General features: G+C 46.8%; 1 protein-coding gene and 1 long non-coding RNA gene across 39 annotated transcripts in view; one reads left to right on the forward strand and one right to left on the reverse strand.

Annotated features, from left to right (window-relative positions):
- CACNA1C (calcium voltage-gated channel subunit alpha1 C) overlaps positions 1 to 18,835 on the forward strand; it is a 732,665-nt gene that overhangs the window by 440,336 nt on the left and 273,494 nt on the right. The window lies entirely within an intron of this gene.
- LOC116594503 lies at positions 12,084 to 14,159 on the reverse strand. Its single transcript, XR_004287259.1, has 3 exons — positions 14,043 to 14,159; positions 12,822 to 13,046; positions 12,084 to 12,634 (listed from the first exon to the last, which is right to left on the reverse strand). It is a non-coding gene; the product is annotated as an uncharacterized LOC116594503 (long non-coding RNA).

Genomic DNA, 18,835 nt, shown 5'->3' on the forward strand with positions numbered 1-18,835 from the left:
TCTGACCAGTGTCTCATCCCCAAAGGTCAAGTTGAAGTAGACAGCCCTCCAGGCCAAAAATCCTCCTTGCTTTATTGACCTTCTTGTCTTGCCCCAGAGCTGGGTAGCTTCCTGTTTACTCATCAGCCAGGGCCACCAAGCAAAGGTGTTGGAGGCGGGCATGAATGTGGTGTTTTCAAGGACCTGGAGGAGGTAGGATTTAGAGAATGTGGTGGGAACTGCAGGCACACAGCTCCCACACTGGCATCTCATCTCACACAACTCTGCAAAGTCCGGAACAGCCATTTAAAGGCTGCTTTTCCTTTCCCTTTCTTTTTTTTTTTTTTTCCCCACCTTTAATTAATTTAAACTTTTTTGATTAAATGACAGCTTTCATCACTCCTGGCAGCTGCTGAGAGACAAGATAATTTATAGATGCATTGACACTATATGATTAGGACAAGTACAGTAAATAACAGATGAGATGACTCGCAGCAACCCAAAGGCCCCCATCTCTCCCATCCACCCCCTCCCCTCTCCTGCGTCAGTCCCAGGTAGATGTCTGCTACCACCACTCAGGGATGTGTGGGGCATGGGATGCTCTTCCCAAACATAAGTCGACAGAGATGATGGCAGGTAGAAGACTGCCCTTGTCCCAGACACCACAGCCTGCCCAATCCCTTAGAGGGCTCTTTAAGTGCTGCCTGTTACTCCCCGGGAAATGCCTAATTCTCACTCCTGAAAGCTTAGAGGTAGGTCCTCTAGGTCAGAATTTCCTTGCTGGTTACTGGGTACACCTGAGGGCAGGGCCTGGGACACGCGGTCCCCTGGGCCAGTCACTTCCAGCCAACTATAAGCATTCCATTCATTTCCCTCTGGATGCCATGAAAAATACTAACATTTTCTCTGTGTATCTCACTATGAAAAAGGTTGAGAATCTATTCCATATGCCTCTGGCAAGGAGAGTAATTAAACCAGCCCAGGAAATATGAGCATCTGTCCTCAGGTCTTCAAAACTGTTGGGATCCCCAACCTCTTCAAAAATACACCTCGTTGCCTTTTCATGTTAATCAAGAATGTTCATGGTGGTCAACCCAAACCTCTCTTTCTGGGTGAAACATGTTTCCCTTTGTTTGACCCTCCTCAGTCTAACATTTGGTGTGTTCCTTTTCTTAGTCATAGGGGTCCACTTAGTAGGCATTTTCTATGTGTGTGCGGGCATTGTCTGTGTATTTATAATTAGTATTTACCAGGCAGGGTTAAATCATTGACATTCAGCTGTCTACAATCCTGAATTAATTAGACATTGAATCAGAAGACAAGATTCTATTTCACCTCAAAGGTTCATCCTGGTTTGTTTGCCCTTTCAATGTGGACCCTTCTCATTTGGCTGGGAAGGAAAAACCAAGCTCCCAATCTAATGAATGAGGTACCTTGGGTTCCAGAAAATTAAGTGGACAAACATGCATAAAGATAAATGGTATATCTTGTCAGCTTCTGGGGGATTGCTTGTTAACATGGGAAGAAATGAAATAATTGAGATTTACATGGAAATATTAATATTACACAGTTTGTGGCTGGGTTTTTGTTTTTTGGTTTGTTTGTTTGGTTGGTTTGGTTATGGTTTTGGTTATGTTTTTTTGGATTTTGTCTTTTGGTTTGGTTTGGTTTGGTTTTGTGTATATTGTTTATAAAGAGCCAAAGCATGAAAGACAGAGAGGGAGCCCAGAAGAAGACAAGCTTTATGATTTATAAATTATAAATGAGGGATCTATGGTATATGTGTTCCAAGTTTCCCCTCAATTGCCTAGCACGGTGCTTAGGGCACAATAGATGTTTCCATAAACATGTTGCTCAACTGTACAGGGGAGCTTACTGTATTGGCAGCACCCATGCCTCAGTTTCCCCACCTGGCCAGCAAGGCTTGCTGGTTTGGATTCTTTAGCCAAGGATGTGAGTCACTCCCCAAGAGAAATCAGGACAAATAGGGGAAGAATATGGATAGGCTCTACTGATCCAAGTCACGTTATTTTTAATTTTCAAATAATTATAGATTCATAGGAACTTCACGATAGTACAGAGGTTACATCTGTACTGCAGAGGTTACATTTAACACAATTATGGTACAGTAGTGAAACCAAGAACTGATACTGGTCCAAAGTTTTCCTGTACTTCTGTGCCATTTGATCACTTGTATGGATTCATGTGAGCACCACCACAATCAGGATGCAGAACTGTTCCCTCCCCACAAATTCTTACTTGTGTTACCCCTATGTAGTCACACCCACCTCTTTCCTCCCCACACTCCCTAATTCATGGCAACCACTAATTTACTCTCCATTTCTATGATTTTGTCATTTTAAGAATGTTATATAAATGACTTCTCCTCACTTTTCTATGGATTACTGGAAAATTTTTTTTAGAACTCCATTTTTATTTATTTGTAGTGTTTTTGAGTGTATCTCTTTATATAGCTATTTCATTGGTTGCTCTCGGTATTACATTATAATATATACATAATTTATCAGTCTACTGATGTTACATTTTGCTAATTAATTTACTAACTACATTTCTAATTAATTAATTAGCAGCTCAAACTGTAGCTATTTAATCTCCTCTTACCCTCCCTGTTTATAATGTAATCACGGCAGATATTTTCTCCACATGCGTGAGAAACATATTAGTTTAAAAACTTTGCTTTAACCATCAAACATAATTTAGAAAACTCAAGAGAAGAAGGAAAGCCTATTGTATTTACCTCTATTTTCACTCTTTCTGTTCTTTCTCTCTTCCTCATGATCTAAAATTCCATTTTTTCCCCAAAGAAAACAAAAACAAAAACATTCCCTTTCTGCTCAAAGAAATTCTTATAACCCTTCTAATTGTCTACTGGTGACATTCTATTGGTTTTCCTTCATCTGTGAAAATACATGTATCTTCCCATCATTCATGAAATATATTTCTGCTGGATATAGAATTTGCATTGATAGGTCTTTTCATTCAGCCCTTGAAAAAGTGTTATGCCACTTTCTTCTAACATACATAGTTTTTGATGAGAAATCGAACTGTTTCCCCCACTAAGTAACACATTCATTTATTTTTCTGCGCTTTCAAGATTGTTTATTTGGTTTTAATATCTGGGAGTTTGACTGTGCTGTGTCGTGGTGTGGTTTTCTTTAGATTTATCTTATTTGGGACCATTCAGCTTCTTGAATTTCTAGATTTGTATCTTTTGCCAAATTGGGGGAATTTTTAGCCATTGTTTCTTTTAATACATTTTCAGCCCCATCTTTTTTCTCTTCTCCTTCTGGAACTGTGATAGTATGAGTGTTAGAACTTTTTTAATAGTCCCATAGGTGTCCGCCACTCTGTTCCCTTTTTAAAGATTATTGTCTGTCTGTTGTCTGCACGGGGTAATTTCTATTGTTCTGTCATCAAATTCACTGATTCTTTCTTTTGTGTCTCCATTCTGCTATTGAGCCTGTCCACTGAGTTTTCAAATTTTCTTTCTTGTATTTTTCATTTCTAAAATTTCCATTTAGGTCTTTATGTCTCTATTTCTTTGCTGAGATTTTCTGTTGTTGTTTTTTTTCACCCTGAGACTTTCTCTTTTTTATTGTTTCATTGTTTCAGGCTCATTTTTAATTGCCTGTTGAAGCATTTTTATTATAGCTACTTTAAAATCTTCATGAGATAATTATAACATCTGGGTCATTTCAGTGTTGGTGTCTGTTGATTTATCTCTTCTCATTCAACTTGACATTTTCCTGATTCTTAGTGTGATGAGTAATTTTGATTAAAACTGGACATTCTGAGTAATATTTAAAATCTTCTATTATAGCTGGCTTCCTTTGACACCAACACAGCAGGGAAGAAGAATGCCACCTCATTACTGCTGGGTGGGAGTAGAAGTCCAGGTTCCTCACTTGGTCTCCACTAACACACAGTAGGGCAGGGTCTTCTCATTACCTCTGGTGGTAATTTAGGCTAGAACTGGTGATACCATCCTGCCTGAACCATTCATTGTGATGAACCATCACAATCAGATGAAAGACCTGATTCTCCATCGGGCCTCACTTACACTACCACAGCAGGAAGAGGGAGGTGTACCTCATTATTCCCAAGTTGGAGTGGAAGTTCAGTTTCCCCACATGGTCTCCACTGACACCATAGAAATTCTGAGGAGCTTCATTACCACCAAGAGGGGAAGAATATCCTTACTCCTCACTTGGCCTTGTCTGACACCATCCCAACAGGAGATTCAGGGTGCTTCATTATAGCCTGGTGAAGATGGAAGTTGAGGATGGAAGTCAAGGCTCCCTACTCAGTCTTTGCTGAAGGAGGTGGGAATGGAACACAGTTTTTCCTGTGGTGTTTGGCTGGAGTAGAATGGTGACTGTCTGAATTCTTCCCTCTTGATTTAAAAATGGGCAAAGGATTTGAATAGACATTTCTCCAGAGATGATATACAAATGTCCAATAAGCACGTGGAAAGTTCTCAATATCACAAGCCATAGGGAAATGCAAATTAAAACCACAGTGAAATATCACTTTACACTTATTAAAATGGGTATTATCAAAAGAATAGAAAATAACAAATGTTGGCAAGCGTGTGCCGAAATTGGAACCCCTGGGCATTGCTGATGAGAATGTAAAATGGTACAGCCACTATAGAAAACAGTATGATGGTTCCTTAAAACAAGAAACATAGAATTATCACATGATATAGTAGTTCCACTTTTGGATATATACTCAAAAGAAGTGAAAGCAGGGACTCTGACTATTTGTACATTCATGTTTATAGTAGCATTATTCACAAAATCCAAAAGGCAGAAACAATCCGATTGTCAAACAATAGATGAATGGATTAAAAATGTGGTACAAATACACAATGGAATATCCTTTGGCCTTAAAAAAGAAGGAGATTCTGACACATGCTGCATCAAAGATTCCAGTAAACATTATTCTAAGCAAAATAAACCGGACAAAAGGACAGATATTGTGTGATTCAACTTATAGGGGTTACCTAGAGTAGTCATACTCATAGAGATAGAAAATAGAATAGTGGTTATGAGGGGCTGGGGAGAGGGTTAATTGCGAGTTATTATTAACGGATATGGAGTTTCATCATCATGGTGATGGTGATGGTTGCACACACTTTGAATGTACTCAGTGCTATACAATGGTACACTAAATAACAGCTAAGATGGTAAATTTCATGTTATATATATTTTAACACAATTTGGAGAAAGATTTCTGTCTGGTCACCACCCCCTTTCCTGGGCCTTTGGCTAAAGAGAGCAGAATTCAATTGGGTGTTTGTTTGTTTATACCCTTCAGGATTGCTGGGTTGCCCAGAAACCCAAGAACCTCACCCCTGTATCATTCTTTGGGTCCTGAGATTCCTAATCAGTTTGCTTTCTTCTCTCCACATTTTAGTCTTTTTATGTTTGTTTTACATATAATATCCATGGATTTTAGTTGCACTTTGTGGGACGAATAGGGAAAAATATGTCTGCTGCATCTTTTCAGAAGTAGAAATCTCAAAGCCACTTTATTTTATGGTTGGATTTCTGTCCATGTTTCATTTCCTTTTGCTAGTTAGTGAAATCTCATTTCTTTCAGTTTAGGATATAAAACTATAGGTTGGGGTGCCTGGGTGGCACAGTTGGTTGAGCATCTGACTCTTGAATTCAGCTCAGGTCATGATATCTAGGGTTGTGAGATCGAGCCCCATGCTGGGCTCTGTGCTCAGCAGGGAGTTTGCTTAGGATTCTTTCTTTCCCTCTGCCTCTGCCCCTCCCTGCCATCCTTTTGCTTGCTCTCTCTCTTTAAAATAAACAGATAAATAAATCTTTGAAAAAACTATAACTAAAAAAAACTCTCATTTTTATTAATAAGGGCTCCTCATTCTGAAATCTTATGTTAATATTTCTGAACATTTCCAGACCACGGTTGTAACATCAGATAAGTAGCATGTTCCCATAACAGTTCATTCCCCACCATCTCTTCTCCCCTTTGTTTCAACAATACCAGTCCCAGTACCATTCCCAACCATAAAATTAATCAATTCTACTTGTGCAGACACTTCTCTTCTTGTCCTAATTGTCAGTTTCTTCAACTGATGCCTGCTCTTTCATTCTTTTATTAGCATATGTGATCGGATATGCGTATGTTAGATTTTTCCTTTTGTTCTCATCATAGCTGCTAGTATTTAAAACACTCCTTGGTTGAAACACCCTGATGTAGCAGTAAAAGCAATGGGCTTTGAATTAGATATTTGGGTTCTAGTTCCAGTTTTGTCACTGACCTGCTTATCGCCTTATATCCCTGAGTCTCAGATCACTCACCACTAAAATGAGGGAAGGAGAACTGGATCATCCCTATGGACTGTCCCCGTTGGAACCAGCTTTATGTTTGGTCCTCATCTCTAATAAAGCCAAAGTCATGTTCAGACTGGGGGATTAGAAACAAAGGTGACACCACCGGCCTGATCTCCTTGATGATTATCTGCTGATGGGCAGCAACCAGCATTGGCTAGAGGTTATGTGTAAAACTTCCATCAAGACCCCTGTTTTGGGGTTTGTTACCATAATTGTTTATTTTCATCGATCATTATGCTTGGAGCAATACCTAAATTATAAGTGATTTTTGTCCACTTTTCCCCTTGACTTTAGGTGTCTTAATCATGGGTCTTCTTTCCCTTTTGCCTCTTCCTTTCCTTCCTTCCTTTTCTACTCCTTTGACAGGAGTAGAAAGTGCTTGAAGCTGAAGTGCTCACCTTAGCAAAGGAAGTCCCCTGTGCTTTCTCGATGCCTCCCATGGCTCTTGTACCAAATACAAGAAAGAAAAGTTAACCCAGGGGTGCTGTCCATCAGGGGAGGCAGCACCTCAGGTGTGATGCACAGAATCCTTGTCAGGGCAAGAGGAAGTAATAAGGCAAGAAAGAAAATGAGACAGGATGGGAAGGAAGAACACACAGCAGAACTAACAGAACAGAGAGATGGATGAGCGGGATAGCGCAGGGAGACAGGAATGCACATAGAGGAGAATTCTCTTTTGCGGTGGGGATGAATCATTCCTTACCTGTCAGCCACCAGGCCTCCGTGAGCTGGCAGCTTCTTCCTCTCACAGCCTCCGGGTTGTCTGTCGCTGCCAGCCTTACCCGTTGGGCTGGTGCACCTGCTCCTGGTCGAGCTGGCCAGGGGGATAGGTTCACCTCTCCAGAACAGCGTGGCTTGTCCAGTCTCGATGCCCACAGTGAGTGCAGAACCCATGTCACTTTGCAGGGCACCTTACAGAGCACCATTTTAGCAACCCGCTTCCACCCATTTTCTGGAAACACAAAACTCTGGCTTCCCATTGTCTGCAGCATGAAGGACCTAAAGAACCAGTACCCCCCCCCCCCCACCCACCAGATCCTGGAGACACCTTGTGTTAAGAGTTTTTCAAGAAGGGAACCCCTGAGAGGAACTTGGCTCATGATATAGTTATATTTTTAAGGGGCCATGATTTCCATAGGTCACTTTGTGTAAAGGAAACCAAAACCAAACATTAAAGGAAATGAGAATAAACATGCCTGCAGTAAAAAAGAAACATCTGGACTCTGTGTGTGCGTGCACGTGCGTGTGTGTGTGCACCTGCGTGTGTGTGCATGTGTGTGCGCGTGCATGCGTGTGCATATGCGTGTCTGTGTGCACATGTATACTCAGCATATGCATGTATTTTTGGGGAGATAATGCTCTATGTAGACCACTTCCCTGTCCTTTTTTCTCCTTGCTCTCTGCTACTGCGACATGGATTTTTCTCTGGTCTTTGTTTCCCAACACTCCTTTCTAGGACAAGAGTTCCAGACACTTTCATATAACTGCTAGGTTCCGTCAGTCTCTGGAGAAGCCTGTCCTGTGCTATTGGGAAGGGTCTGGGTCAGCACCAATCCCACCATTGTGATGCTCCACTCAGACCTCCCCAGAGGGGTGTGTTGGGTACTTCCAACATTCCCTAGCAGATTCTACCTCTTCCCAAACTCCTAAACTCAGTGAGAGGTCAGGAAATACCATCAGCTTAGGAGGGAAGAAGAAAAAAACAGAATTCTCACCTCCAGTACCAGTCCCCACCCAGAACTCTTAGCAAGTGAGAATGAAAGCAGATCTTTCTCTGGATTTTTATGAAAAGGCTAATTCCAAAGAATTCAGAATCTGTAGGTAGTCAGAGGGCTAGGGCCTTTGGGGACAAGGCACCTGAAACACCTTTTAGAACCAAAGAATGGAGGCTGGAGATGGGGACACACCAGAATGTGATGCTTCTATTTTCCACTAGATAGAAACTACCGGTAATTACTACAGAAGCCCTGATCCTCCTGGGGACTAAATGGCTTCAGAACAGTTAACACCCTTGAGAAACAGAGCAGAGGAGCACTTGCCCTACTTCCCTTCCAGCCCTTCCTGGCCCAAGGGTTGCTGAAGCTGCTGGCTGTGGCCTTCCCGCTGCTTTAGAAACCAGGCATGAGATGGGCAGGCCACCCCTCACATTTCAAACAAGAGACCCCAGAGGTATCTGGAGCTTGCTGAGAAGCATTGCCGTGGGAAAGAATTGCAGAGCCCCTGGCAGTAGGAGAGAAGGGTACGTTAACCGAGCACACAGCCTTGCCCACCCCAGAGCTCCCTCCTGTAATCCCTTCTATTATGCCTTTAAATCCATCCTCAGCAAGGACAGACAGAAAGCCCAGCTTCCTTCTCTGGCGGTCTCCCTCAGGGACTGCAGACATCTGCTTTCTTTCATCCGGGGAGTCGTGTAGGAGGCACGGGGCCTGTGAGAGGTGAAGGCCTCTGAACCTGGATGACTTCTCCCTCCAGCTCTCCCTCAGAGCTTCCATTTGGGGATAGGAAATGCCCTTCTGGGGCCCAGAGCCATCTTTCTGATCAAGCTTGGCCCCGCTTCCCCATCACCCAGATCCACCCCCACCAGCCTGTGCCCCTCCTCTGTGTGCTCTCAGCCGCACAAAGCTGGTCAAGCTTCTGCCACTGTGACCCACAGAGGTCCCCAGGAAGGGCAACTTCATGAAGAGGAGAACCTTCCCTTCTCTCCCTCACCACAGCTCCCAGCCCTACTGCTTAGCTCCCAGAGCACCCCCTACCAGGAAGTCCTCAACCCCTCCTGGGAAGACAGGCCCAGTCTAGAAAATTAGTAGACCCTTACAAGCTTAGTTCAGCCTTCAGGCAAGTATTGACACGTCCAATGTGCCTGTCCAGGAGTCGGCCTCCGACTAAGTCCCCAAGAGGTGTTTGGGTGTTTGGGGTGTTTGGACCCCCACCCTTGTCAACCTCAGCAGTTAGCCGTGACCCCAAGCAAACACCCGCCATAGGAGACAGCCCAGACTGACTTCTGAAAATTGTCTGTAAATTGTGGGCTGAGCCAGGAGTCAGAGAACCTGGGTTCTCATGGCCTCTCTGGTGCTAAGCTTCTGAGGGTCCTCAGGCAAGTTACCAACCCCCTGGGAGGTCTTTTCCTCACTTGGAGTAACAGTACCTGCCATCAATGAGCTCTTAGTAGCCTCATTTTTTTTTTTATACATTCAAGGAGTGATAAATACATAACAGAGTGATGTGCTCGCTTACCACTCAACAGATCAACAGACAGTGCCACCTGTGTACTCATACTGGGATGGACGTTAGTTCAACACACATCTCACCTAAACCATATACAACTATGAAATGCAAACATGGTCATTATCTTTTTGTGATGATTATTCCCACTATTCACTTTCTGAGTTCAGAAACTGAGGCTCAGAGAGGTTAAGTACCTTCCCCAAGGTCACACAACAAGGAGAGATACCAGGAAATGTGAGAGTGTGGTAGGGATGCCCAGTGGAAAGGCTCACCATCTTCTCTGGCCATCAGCTGCAGGGGATTGGAGAGTGATCCCCCACCCCCATCAGACTGGGGTCTTTGTCTCAGGAGGTGGTCGGAGCTCAGGCTGTCCAAATCTAATACCAGTCTCCCCATGGCCAGCTCAGCAGCTGGGCAGTCTTCACAGGTAGGGTAAGCTCCAGGCAGACAGAGGACATCTGACCAGCCAGAGCAGCCACAACCCATTAACTTCCCAGCACCCTTACCACTCATCCCAATCTAACCCAGTCCAGGGAACACTGGTGATCCCACCAGGTCAGTCTCAGTCGTCTAGACCAGAAGAAGGAGAAGGTGCTAGTTACTCTTAATACAGCTCCCCATGAGAGCCTGGCATCCTGGAGACAGACACTGACTCCACTGGCATTTGTCCTTGCGTGCCTCAGTGGCATTCTTCCCCTCGAGTGTGCCCCAGGGCCCCACAGACACCAGGGCACAGATTGGGGTGACCAGGTTCTGTGAGCCTGGTTCTTGGTCATTGAGTCTGAGAAAATGTCCTAGAAGAGCAGCCACAGAGGGGTTAAGACAGAAGCACCTGGGGAATGTGATGTGTGCTCAACCAGCTGGTCCCTTAGACAATAAACACTCTTGACAGGGCTTTTCCACTTGGCGCTGGAACCTCTTCGAAGTTTCCCTCGGAGAAACTCTCGTCAGGCAGCAAATCTCACAATGAGGTACTTTGTATGTTTGGACATGTTGGAAACAAGGGGTGATGTTCAGCACACCTTGAACAGGTGCTTGAACAGGGTCGCTGCAGGGGAAAGACGTAAAGACCAAGGACAAGGCAACGGCACACTGGCTGGAAACACCCAGGCCCAGGAGGCTCTTGTTGTGGTCATTCTGCCTCATGGCTCGGAACAAAGAGCCCTGAGCTGCGTGGAAGGAAATCATTCTGTCATCTCTAGTCTGGAGTAAGTGCTCAATAAATCATCTCTCTTTTTCTTGAACCAGAGGATAAATAAATATCTTGATCAATATGTCAATAAGTAGGTATGTAACAGATGTCTATAAGATGGATTTAATGTATTTTCAGATTGTTGCCATCAGAAGGGAGGCTGTGGGAGGACAGCGTCTGTACCACGACCCTCCCATCTGCTGGAGGCCCACCAGCCTACCTGTTCTAATGACAGTATCGTAGCGTAAATAAGGGGAGGCACCACCGAGGAAAGGCTTCGAAAGCATGCTGTTTTGTCCAAATCTAACAAATTAAACTGTAGGCGAAATTTAAAATGTAAGCTAAGAGGCTGGCAGAAAGAGATGTTCATTAGATCAGTCATCTCCGGGGCCCACCCAGGGCTTTTTTTGGTGAGCGAGTGACTGGCTGAAGCAACGTCAGCCACTTGATGCGCGGTGAATGCCTCTCCCACCCGCCTTCCAACCCCGTGCCCTCCTGCACCCTTCCCCTTCGTCACTTAAATTCCATCTGAATTTATTGCTCCTGCCAAATGAAGTCGGCTGAGATGGAAATGTTAATTTATTGGACCAGACATGTGTCAACACAGCTCTGATAAAATGTTCCTCTATGCCATCCTAAAGCCCACCGTCTCGCCACCCCTTCCTGCACCCTACGGAACTGCCGTTTGGCCTTGTGTGGCAGCTTCTGGCGACAGCGCAGCCACTTGGGTCTTGAGACCACCATGCGCTTTCCCACCTCTGTGACTCTGTCCATCATGTTCTGTTCACCTAAAGGGCCCCTGTTGCCATCTGCCTCTGTTGCCACACACCACCCCCCTCGATACAGCCTCCCCTCCCTGAGCTGGAGATGAGCTCCCCTTCCCCTTCCTCGGTGTTCCCGCATTCTACCTTGTTCTGTCGTTATCTGAATATATGACCTCCTCTCCTGGTGGATCATAATCTCCTCAAAAGCTGAGACTGTCCTACGCATGTTGAAATCACCCCCCAGCCGTGTGCCTCCTGACTTGGCTCAGTGCCTCCCGTGAGGGAGATGTGCCATGGTGTGTGCAAGGATAATGGGGCTCAGAGGAAGCCAGGCCCAAGCTCAAGGCCTGCATCCGTCATCTGTCGTGAGACGGTGGCCAAGTTGCCAAACTTCTCTAAGCCTCCACTTCCTTCTCTGTAAGACGGAGATGACACCAGGCTTACTGGGATGGGAACTCACTGACTTACTGTGTCTGCACATGGCTGTCCCTCGAGTTGGCTCTCTCATCTCGTTCTCCTCACCTCTCCCATTCCAACCTTTTCAGCATTTCTTTTCAAGGGACAACATGACCCTCGGGTTTCTTCATGATTCAGCACTTGGGGATGGGAGTTTTACTGAGGTGATCAAAGCCATATGGAAGCTCTGGGAGAGATACCAGCTTCTTATGAGTGACCAAATTCTGACTGAGTATGGATGACGGAAGGGAGGCGAAGAGCCATACAGATTTTCCTCTAGGGAGGTGTGAATATTGGCCATGCTCAGCTCACATCCCGATACTAGACCAGGGTTCCTAACCCACTGGCCTCATAGGCCAGGAAAGCCTGTATCCTTTGGGATGCTAATGGTTGTTCTGAGATAAAGAAACCCGAAAGTGTTCTGTGGTATGCAGTGAGGGACAGACACAGAGCCCGAGTCTAGAATGAGGCTAAAATGCCCTTTGTGTCTTGATAGGGTTGGGGAAAGGTGTCCTGAGCACATGCCTTGTACTGAAATGGCCTCTCTCCCTGTCTGGAGCCTTCTCCTGGCTTAGGTGTCTCCAGGCCGGGCCCACTGCTTCTTCATCCATGGATCCCCGGTGCCTGCATAGTGCCTGGAACATGATAAACTTATAATAAATGTCTGTGGAAATGATCAGAACTTGCCCAGTCATCTGCCTGGACCAGCCATCGTGTGACCCTGGCCGGACGCATGGAGTCCATTCCCATAGACCCTGCCATTGGGAGCCCAGGGTCAGAGAGAGCTGCAGGGGAAGGAAGGGACACGAGGAAGGTACTCACCCCAGAGCAGAGGCTGCTTGCACCCTTGCCTCTCACTGAGGGTGACTGGAAGTATACCGTCTAGCCAGAAGGCGTTCAGATGTCTGCAGGGGATCGTGGTTTCTGTCGGGCAGAGGCCCCAGGTCACTGGCTTTCTTCCTCCACAGATGGTATGCAAATGGCCAACTCTTCCCAGAGGAGCCAAAACAGTGCTCTTCTCCATCCAGTTAGAGGGTCTCTGGGTTCCTGGAGGTGGTGTGCGACCAAGACGTGCCAGATTCATCCCCCTAGGCTCTTCTGCGGGGCACATTTGATGTGACACCTGTGTGTACTGTGGGCTCCCGTTCCACGCGTGCTCACATCCCTTTCTGCTGGGCAGACTCCCCTGGGGCTCCGTGAGCGTGGCTGCAGGAACCTTCACCCTGGGCGTCCATCCAGGTGGTAAACGGACTCCCATAGGTGTTGCAGCTTACCTTTGAGCTCTCATGTGTTTTCCTGACTATTCTGCTATCTTAGCCTCCTTTTTATTTTTCAGTTTTCTCCTCTAACAATTTTTATTCATCTTTTGCCTTTCATCCTCTTTCTTCCCTGGTGGGCGTCCCCGCCCACATGCCCGCTGATGCTCTGAGAGCCCCATCAACCTCTTCGACCCACATTTCTGGATTCAACTCTGGCTGTGACCCTGACTACTCAGGCCCTTGTGGGGCCCGGCCAGTCCCCCTGCTGTCCTGGGAGCTGCTCTCCTGAATTGCTATCCTGAAAAGGAAATGTTCACTTTTCTTCCAAGTAGAAATGCTTTACACTATTTTTTGCAAGCCCCACAGAGAGTGGAAATAAAAACCAATAATAGCAGCAGGAAGGACAACAAGATCACCACAAGAAGAAACAAAAACCTGGGACAGACTCTGGAACCCGAGCGCCTCTGATCTGATCAACCCTGTGGTCACGGGAGGGCGGCTGTCAGGGGGCTGAGCCGGGCCCTCTGAGCTCAGAGCCCCTGGTTCTGCCCCGTGTGCTAACAGCTGAGCACCTACGCTCTGACTGTGGTTTGGCAGGTGTGATTGGCCATTCTCCGTCACTGCTGTGTCTTCTGTTGCTCTCCTCTCCCCCTCTCCCCAGATAGTAACACTTTTCTTCTCTGCTTCTCTCTTTGCCCACTTTCCTCTCCTCCCTACTTCCTTGACCACCTTCCTCTGCATCCCACTCCCCAAGCTGGGACCTGGTGTCTTCTGTGATACTCACAGATCGTGATCTCACTGTCCACAAGCAGCACCTCGTCTTGCTTCTGTCTCTCTGCTTTCCCTCTCGGTCCTTCCAGAGGGGCACCACGTCCCAGACTAGCTTGAATTCAGGATTCTGAGGAGGCAGGACACCCCCATATATGCAGAGTCTGCTCCTCTTTGCCCTTCGGGCCCTAGCTCATTGCCTCCTTCTCATAGAGGCCTTCCCTCATGCCTCCATGAATTTCCTCATAACAGCTTAGTACTATTAAAGTACTAATAGTACTTTAGTACTTAGTACTATTAAAGCATTAGTACTATTAAAAATGTCTTATTTGTCACTCATTCAGTGTCTTCTCTACACCGGAATGCAAGTTCTGTGGGAGCAGGGACCTTTCCTTGTGCATTGCTAAGTTCCCAGGGCCTGAAACAGTATGGGGCACATTGGAGAAGCTCCGCTGGAAAGGAAGGAGGGAGAGAAAACTAGGGAATAAGGAAGGAGAGATGGAATATTTACAAATGTTAACACACTGAATCCCCATAACAGCCCCTTGGGGGTAGCTACTGTTATCTCCATTGTACAGATGAGGAAACTGAGGCATGGTGTTAATGTAACTTGGCCAAGGTCAAAACCCTAGTAGGTGACAGCACCTGATTCAGAAGCAGGCTGTCCCCCTCCAGAGCCTGGGGTCTCAGGGACCAGTAGCAAGGACAAGGCAGGAGTCTGGCTGCCGGCCGTCGGGACTCCTCTCATAGCACCAGGGCACTGTCTATGAGGACCGAGAACTTGGCCGGGCCATTTCTACTCGGCACCGACAGCTGGAGTGAGGCCAACATGCGTGATTTCATTCATCTTCATCTTCATCACCGCCACAGAAAAGGGTATGACCAGCATCGATTTCACAAATGAGGATCCTGAGGATAAGAGAGACTAAGGGATGGACCAGAGGTCACATAGCCATTAAGAGCAGGAGCCAGGCTCAAACTCTGGTCTCCTTGTTCCAAATCCAGCATTCTTCACACTCCCCACACTGCTGGGCTTCCCATGAAGGATGCTCCTTTGACATCAGTGACTCCATCTCCCTGTTTTGGAAACTCTCATTCCAGACGCACAGGGCACATGCGTGCTGATAATCACCTCTGGATGGTATACAATCATTTCTATAAAACACTAAGCTTCAGGCCTCAGGCATGTGATGTTGGTCTGAGGACTCAGCTCGTGCCATTCCAGTGGAGACCTTTTCCTGGACCCGGAGCCTTCCTCGAGCTGGGCCTCCATGTACTCAGCACTGTGATGAATGTTGTATAGGCTGGTCCTGTGTAGAGGTCTCCCGAGGTGAGCAGCTTGAAAACAGGGCAACCTTTACCCAAACTTCGGGGCCCCTCAATGGCCGGGCTCAGGCCCCTGTGGCTGGCTTGTGGGTCTGAGCTCTGGCTGATAGTTCTCTGAGCTACGTGTGGACACGTGTGCCTTGCACTCCTCTCCAGTCCCCATTCCTTTCTGGGGGTGGGGCCCAGCTTTTTTTTTTTTTTTAAGACTATCAGCACTCACTCAAAAAGTGAGTGCTGATAGTCCCCCATTGAGCCTTTTGGAGCGAAGAGCCCCGATCTGTGTCCTCCTCTGTCTTCTGGTGACGTGTGACTTGGATGCAAGGGGGGGTCCAGGCAGATGAGACAGGAGAGGTAATGATGCTGTTAATCAGAGACACTAATCCGTGCTAATGTATCATCCCTCCCAGGTAGCAGAACATTCTAATTCAGTTAAAAATCACATCTCCTTGAAAAGGCCCTTGAGAAGTGAGTGATGGGAATGCTAAGAAATCAGGAAACTGGCTGGAAGGTTCTTGGGGCAGGAGATTTTTCACTGTTCCCATCCTCCCCCCTCCCCTGCTCCCCGCCATGCCTCGCCAGACAGTGACAGGTTGGTACCAGAATGGCAAGGATGGTGTTCCTGGCAGACTACCTTCAAGCCACATATGCAGAAAGTACCAACTGCGAGCCCCCATACATGGCACAGACATGCGCGCAGGGAACCCGTGGTGAGCCAAACCAGGAACACTTCTTGCCCTCGTGGGGCTTACACACACCGGAGGAAATTGAGGTTACTTAAGGAATTATTACCGTATTGTAGACTGAAGGGGCTATTCCTTTCCTGACTCTGGGGTCCCCCAAACCCTTGGGGTTTGGCCTGTGTTGTGGCCTGTGGTGTTGGACCCCTGATAAGGTCCCAAAGTGCTCCACCACCCCACCCCCCCCACGGCCAGGGACCTGACCTTCTTTTACCCTCGGTCAGAGTCTTCCACATTTTGGACAGATATGGACACAAAAACGTGCAGACACACCAAGGACTGAGGCCTTCAGGATTTTTTGTTATAATAACATACACATGACTAACACCGGATCCTTCCTGGGAGCGGGTTTTAAGAATAGAGAGAAATTGACAAAGGAGTGGGCCTGAAGGGAGGCAGGTGGAGAGCCATGAAACCGAACTCTGCCCACAGCATATGTTTCTGCCCAGGGAGGCCAGAGCAGTGTTGGGGAGGCAGGACTAGAGAACGGGAGGCAAAGGAGAGGAGGAGGAGGGTGGGAAGAGAAGTAAAGGCTTCTGTGGGATGTCCCAGTTATCCGCCTTAAAGACAGGAATGGGGAGCCAGTGTCGCTCCTCCAGTGAATAAATGGAGCTTTGAAGAGCACGCGGGCCCAGAGGCTGACCTTTGCCTGCACGGAGTTGCTAACACCCCTGGGCGGCTGGCTGGAAAGCTGCTAGAAGTGGGTGTCTGCAGCCTGACGCCAGCCACGCCGAGCCCAGGTGAACTAGGGAGGGACCTCAGACCACCTCCTGGAGTCCCAGAGCCCAGTGGTCTCTTGAGAGCTATGGACTCCTATTGAAACATGCATATAAACACACACACGACTCTTCATGTGCTTTTTCATAGCCTGGGCAGAGGTGAAGGGAAGGGGCGTTCATTTTACAGATGAGAAAACTGAGGCCCAGAGAGGCCAAATGCCTTCCCCCAAACTGAGTCCTCTCAACTCAGTCCTGGGTTTTTCCTTTTGAGCGTCCCAGATTTACCATGAACTGCTTATCACACCCAACCAGATTTGGTAGGGCATAACGGGAGCCCCAGAGCTGAGAGTTTTACAGTGCAGTCCAGGTGTCACATCTTCTGACCCCATAAATAAAGTCAGACTTGATGGTCCATGTGTTCTGATGTGGGTGTCTAGAGAGTGGTCCCCCTAGAGAGGGGCATAAACCCGTTCTCCAGGACATGAGGTGAGACCTCCATTAATAGCAGTAGCAACATGAGGGAAGAGAATAGAGTTCTCGGAGGTATACATTGCCTCTCCCCTTAAGAGATTTTGACTCTGAAATCAAACTTCAACCAAATCGCAGAGAGGGCAGCTGGTGCTGAGGTGAAGCTGGCTTCCGAGTGTGTCACAGCGGGTACTGGGACCTCCGCCACCATCTCTGTTTCCCACATGCTTGAGCCTGGTCTACACAGAATATATTAAGCCTTGTTTGGGGCCCTGCCAGGCTTTTCTTCGTGATGGCATTTTGGCCCTAGCCCAGATAACTCAGCTGGACATGGACGACAGCATCAGGCAAAATGGTGTGTGTATATGACCATGTTGGGGGGACGGGCAGCAGAGGAAGAGTCAGTGCGAGAGGATTAAGAGCTACAGAGCCCAAAGGGACATGGAACCACTCCCACAAACTATATTTCCTTTTTCTCCTCTCCCCTGCTTCTCTACCCTCCACCCTGTGCAGTCGCTTTCCTCCCAGCTACCTCTACTAATTCCTGTGAGAGATTGGGTCAGGGAGACACCGCCAGTCTCTCCCCCATGGAGATGGCTGAGGTCGTGGGAGGGGTCACAAGGTGGATGGGGCTACCTTCAGTCGACAGAGCTGGTGTCCTGCCAAAGGAGAGGCTGCTTGTCACTGAGCTGCACGTCCTGGGCTGGCTTCTCCCTAGAGACACACTTAATTGTCTCTGTCCTGAAGCAGGTGTGGGTTGGGCCAAAGTGAGAGGAGATTTGTACTCTGGGGACCAAATGACCTAAGTCCCTTTAAGTGTGTCCCATAAATGAGTGAATGTGATTTTTCAGTATGTCTTTAAGCAAGGTTTCTGGAACATCCTTATGAACTTTGAAACAAGGAAACAGGAGTTAGACACAATCTGTTCAACGCTGCACCTTTGCCCGAAGTGCTGGACAGAGACAAGGTGTAGGTAAGAGGTAGAGCCAGACTCTCAAGTCCTGGCTCCCCAAATCGCTAGACTCCCGGAGCCCAGTTTCCTTATGGAGGAAATTCACCCATTTCTTGACAGTTGTTGTGAGGATTAAATGACATTTCATACTTGAAGCTCTTTGTGCAAATTTGGGGGCAGGTATGTGCTATTGGGTGTACTAAAACCCTAGTTCCTTCTCTTATTTAATTGGAGGAATCTTACTCTTATTTCAGCCAGATCTGTGAAGTAAATTTAAAATGATGTAGTAGTGGGACACCTGGGTGTCTCAGTCGGTTAAGCGTCTGACTCAGTTACAGCTCAGGTCATGATCTCAGGGCCATGGGATGAAGACTTGTGTCAGGTTCCATGCTTAGCATGGAGTCTGATTGAGATTTTCTGTGTCTTTATCTCCCTCTGCCCCTCCTCCCCTCTCCAAAATAGATAAGTTTTTTAAACCTTAGTAAAAAATTAAAATAAAATAAATGGTGTAATAGCCAAAAAGTTAACTGGATCTGGTGAATAAGCTGAACTAAAGTCCCAAGAAGTCAATTTTATTTGCCTTTAAATAAAATTATCAGATTATTTT

This window comes from Mustela erminea, chromosome 6, assembly GCF_009829155.1.
Source record: "Mustela erminea isolate mMusErm1 chromosome 6, mMusErm1.Pri, whole genome shotgun sequence".
In the NCBI taxonomy this organism is placed as follows: domain Eukaryota; kingdom Metazoa; phylum Chordata; class Mammalia; order Carnivora; family Mustelidae; genus Mustela; species Mustela erminea.